This window comes from Otolemur garnettii, unplaced genomic scaffold, assembly GCF_000181295.1.
Source record: "Otolemur garnettii isolate 467f Iridium unplaced genomic scaffold, OtoGar3 scaffold00071, whole genome shotgun sequence".
Taxonomy (NCBI): Eukaryota; Metazoa; Chordata; class Mammalia; order Primates; family Galagidae; genus Otolemur; species Otolemur garnettii.
This window is the reverse complement of record NW_003852466.1, coordinates 8,054,179-8,059,582: the sequence shown is the minus strand read 5'-3', so window position 1 is coordinate 8,059,582 and position 5,404 is coordinate 8,054,179.

The following is a 5,404-nucleotide window of genomic DNA, read 5'->3' as shown; positions in this document are numbered from 1 at the left end:
CTCAATAACCTATTCACAATTTTCTGGCTTGGATAGTTACATTTTTAACTTCACTTTCTTGGAACCTTTTGTACACTAAAAATACAAACATTATAAATCATATCTAGCCAGAAAAAAATATTTTAATCTCTTATGAACTTGATGTGGCATCTCCGTAGGAAGAGCTACAATATTGTAATTGATTCTCTTCATTCTTTTTTCCCCCCAGAGGCATGACACTAGAAAAATCTTCATTCTTAATATATATTTTTTTAACAAACACATTTCTCAAAGTGTTAAAGGTTCTCTGTAGGTACTGAGAAGCATCAAATATTTAAAATACAATTTCATTTCTAAAAGATTTTTGTCAAACTTCATTAACTTGACTCTTACTTATTTTACATCAACATGGTATTTGGAAAAGATTAAAAATGCTTTTAGGTTAATCTATAATAATTTAAGGTCTAAAATATAAAAATAAATACTATAGTCTGTCTAAACATATTTGAGACATATCTATGTCTTCATACTTTTTTTTTTTTTAAGCCAAGGAGCCTTCTTTCAAGTGCAGACTTGGAGGCAAGCCCACAGAGTAAGAGGCCAGGGCAGAATGTTCCAAGGTTGCGCACCTTCTCAGGGCCTTGGCACCTGGGGCTGAATCCAGGCCTGGCTTCGAAGCCTTGGAACTGCAGGAAGCCTGCACAGCTCTCCATGGTGCATTTTCTCATCTATGAAAGAGCACGAGAGCAGACCTTATGCTATAGGCTGTTGCTGTGGTGATCTTTGTTGTGAGAATTAAAAGAATCTATAGCTATAGAGTAGTTAGAAGAGTGGTTGGCTCTGTATTGATGCTATATTATTATTATTATTATGGGAAAAAATATTTTCTGCTAGACATCAAAATACTCAGAGGAAGAATTCAACTATTAGATGTTTCTAAGTAGCTATATTTTTACTCACAGAGCTAAGATTCCTGGCTGTTTGGCCACACATTTACCTTCTGATCTGATGTTTAGCATCAGAGCTCAGGTGGTTCTTAGAGCAGGCTACTTTTGGTATCAGGGTTAATTGGTAATGAACATCTCCTGCAGAGGCCTCATAAGTGCTTATGCTATCTATGAATTGTTTTTCAAATTCATGGGCTGTTTTAACTATAAAAAGTTCATAGAGTTATAGAATTTAAGGGATGAAAAGGACTCCAGGGGTCCCCTAGCATGACCCTTAATGTGACAGATGTTATTGATAAGGAAAATAAAGCAACTTGTCAAGTCACTTCATCAGGATCATTCAACTACTTAATGATACCTAACTAAGACTGGAACCCAGATGTACTTGGGACCAAGCATCATTTGACACTGTACTGCTGACACTGTTTTTTTCCCCTATACTCTGTTTCCAGAGACAGTGTATCACAGGGAGAGATTAAGAGCATGGGTTTGGGGAACAGCCAGATTTGGGCTCAAGCCTCAATCCCGCTGGCGACATAAGGAAGAGCATCCTAATGTCTTCCAGGCTCAGTTGCTTCCTTTGTAAAAACGGGACATGAATGAGGCTATTACGAGCTTTGAATTATATGATACGTGTCAGAGCTCAGCACTGAGCCTGGCACATTATAAACACTTAGAAAATATAAAAGATTATTATTATTGTCATATATATTAACTCTGTTAAGAAAAAGATTACATGTACAATGTTGGTACTATAAGTTCTTTTTCTTATTTGCCATACTCTAAGAAATAGTTCTGCAGTTGATGCTTTCACAAAGGGGGGTGTGTGTGTGAGAAACACACTGTGTGTGTGTGTGTGCGCACACACATGTGCACACATGTTCCTATCGGGTGAGAAAGCCAAGTCCTGGAATCCTATGGCTTCTTCAAATCCCCTTCAACTAACTTACAGTCCACTGTGGTATGCTCTATCCATTATCTCTAATCTTCTGGCCCTTGTAATCTTTTGGTTGGTAAAGTTTAATTGTGGAGGAAACATTCCCAAGAAAGTAAATCAAGTATGAAACTTCACCAATCTTCAAATATTGATGGTACCAAAGACAGGCTACACAAATGGTGTCTACTATGGGAAATCCAGTCAGTACTCTATTTCATACTGAAAAAAAAATGCTCGGAAATTTGACCTTTAAACGAAAAGATCCATATCAAAACTTGCAAGCTGAAATCTACAATGTTCTAGAATCTGAAATCTAAAGCTGAAGGGTTATTTCATTGAATGTGAGTATTTCAGAAAAACAAAATATTCTACAAAAGTAGAATATTCAATTAGCTCCAGAAGTCTAGTGAAAAATACATAATTTACCTATAAAAACCGACATAAGCAATATCTGGGAGGGATTTCTGTTTGTTGGTTTTATTTAGACTTGGAACCTGCCTTTTGGTAGTAAAATGACAGAGCTTTAATCCCTAGGAAAAAAATTCCCAAATACATCATAGAAACTAGGATAATCCTTCATGAAGTCAGAAGCAAAAAAAAAGGAAAAAAATGAAAGAAAAAATGACTTTGTTTACCATTAAAAATAGCCACAGCAGCGAGTCTGACCCCCATCTTACTCCTCCCCAGGTCTGACATTCTGCAGATGACCGCCCTTATTTGTCCCTACATGTTTTCCAAAATATAAAAGTGAAATAGAGTCCCAAGGGCACTGTACTTGAAAGGTTATGAGAGTTAGAGAATTTTAACCATGCCTGCCAAATCAGCAGATGGCTTGTGATTATAATTATATGCATCAATAAAACGAATAATCTTTACAAAATTTGAATTTCTACTAAAGTAAGGGATTTAGTAAGCAGATGCAACAGAATGCATTTTCTTTAACCCTTTTGGTAGACACTGGTATCTTTCACACAAAAAAAGATCCAGGACTCTGTGCGTGGCAGGTTGTATACTCCAATTTCTGCCCTCTCCAGAGCAGTCATATTGTCAGCCTCAGTCTTGTCCTGATTTCATTTTCTTCCTGAACATATTTCAACCTCACCTCGTTTTCATCCTTCAGAAGAGAAATGTTGAGACTAATTCTCTGCCATTGTTTGGTATTTGAAAGAAGAGCATTTTAAAAAGGTAAATACTTTCACCCCAACTCATACCAAATACACTATAGAAACAAAAGAGCAAACAGTGGATGCATCTTTCTAGCTGATGGTATTCTTTAAAAAATTAGGTTTTCAATAATAAAATTTTTCTTTCTTTTTTTTTTTTTTTGGTTTTTGTGTTCTTTTTAATCTAGATTCCAGGAATATAAATACTGTTTATTCTATTTACATAATTAACCATTTCGTTTCAGTGTGGTTCTGCTTAACATTATAAGTAAGGGTGACTAAGTTTTGCCCTCATGCCAAGCATGAATTCAGCCACATCGAAATTGGACACACATGTGACACATCTGACAGAGAGGATGGGGCCAGCTTTACACACTGGTCTCCACCATGCTTCCCTCAGGAGGAGTCTTCAAGATTTGGGAAATTAAGTTAAAGTAGTTATGTTACTTTTAAATATTAAAAGAAGTAGGGAAAATGACCACAAAAATGTTTATTCTTATTTTTTTATGAAATAATAATGCAAATGTTTTGGATATAATTACCAAGTATAACTATTCCTAGAATAGTATTAATTAATATCTATTTCACCCCAGCAAACCAACAAATACAATATTTCAGAATATTTGGAGAACATGTATTTGGTGCAGGTATCTCTAGCACCTTCGTATTTACAATACAGTACATAAATCAAATAAACTAAAATGTTCTGATCTAAAAAGCTATTTTACTGTTGTAGTTAATTCTACTTAATAGTGTAAATGAGTTGCTAATAACACTTTGAAGGTATTGACATTTTTGTGGGTCAATGCAATTTACCTGTGGACACAACACGTATGAGATCAAAAATTCTTAGCAACAAAATTCTCTCAAAGTTACAAATTAAGTGTATAGATCAAATCCCATCTGAACAAATATTCCTATAATCAAAATCTAAAGCATTAAACCAAAAAAGTAATAAATTCTGGCCTGAAAGCTTATAAATTTGGCATAATATTTGACAGTACAATATTTAAATACTTGTAAAGAAATTCATATCTCTGTTAGAGTACATTGAAATGGAATTTTGTCTTTCATGATAAAATATGTAGCAATAAACTTGGTTCAAGTTTCTTTATATAAGTAATAAATAAAATAGTTTCCAATCATAATGTCTTTTGAAGAGGGAGAAAATTTATAACAAATCTAAAGTATCAGTTAAAAGGAATAATCTAAGCCAAAAACTTATGAAATAAATTCTAAAAGGGTAAAAAAAAAATGTGGATAAAAAAACAGAAATGAGGAGTAAACCCTATGATCTTTGTAGTTAAAAACCTTTGCTATAATTAAATATTTAACTTATAGATGTTTCCCTTTTAAATTAAATGAAATTATAGAAAGTTTAAGTTAATGTATAACAAAATTCTAAAATGCACTTTTGATAACTACTAACAAAACTCAGCCAAATCAGCCAATTTAATCACATATGCTTAATATAGGTTTAGTATCTTTAATGTGTTACCGTAGACTTGATATCAGCACGCAGCCACATAAAATGGAATTGTCCCAGTCCTTCAAAGAATCTCACAAACTTGGGGGTTCTGAAAATGAAAACACGAAAGAAAGTTCTGTGTTGGTGGAAGCTACTGCACCAGAGGTGGGCGGCAGGGCACAGCGCATCCCGTCTCAGACTACATGTGAAAGTGACAACCCCAAACCTGATAGACCAGGGGCATCGGGCGCACTGTTATCTAGTTGTCTCACAAGCTACATAAGCAGTAAGGTAAAATTTACCTGCCATCGCTATCTCACCTCCATCTAGCAGACCAGGAAACTGAGGCCCAGGAAAGTTAAAGAACTTACCCAGGGTCACAGACTAAGCAAGGGTAAGAACCAGTTTTCAAATATATGAGCTCAACAAGAGAGTACTGTAGATTGTCTTATCACTTTGTGTCACTCATATACCACCTGGGAGGACTGCCTTATTCTAGGAATGGTTGTGTAGCTCTTCCTAGATGGTGGATCTTTAGGGCTGGAAGTCCCTAAGCCACCCACAGCACCTACTGCAGTCCTTGAAACAATTTGTGAGTGAATTAGAATCAAAGTTCAGTAACACAAAGTTTACTTTTCCCAACAGAAATTAAGTTTCTCAAATTTTATTAAAGAAGGAAGCTATATGACAGGGAAAAATAATTCATGTTTCCTTAGTTAAATAAAAAAAATCTTTTAAATACAAGACCAATATTGGTGGAAATAAGTTTGCATAAACCAAAAGTCACGATCTAGGCCCTCTAATCTTAATTATAACAAAACCTTGTTCTGCTCAGAAGAGTGACAATTACATATCTGTGAAAATAATTCACAGTGCTGCAACTAATGGACTTCAGTCAACTTTGACGACA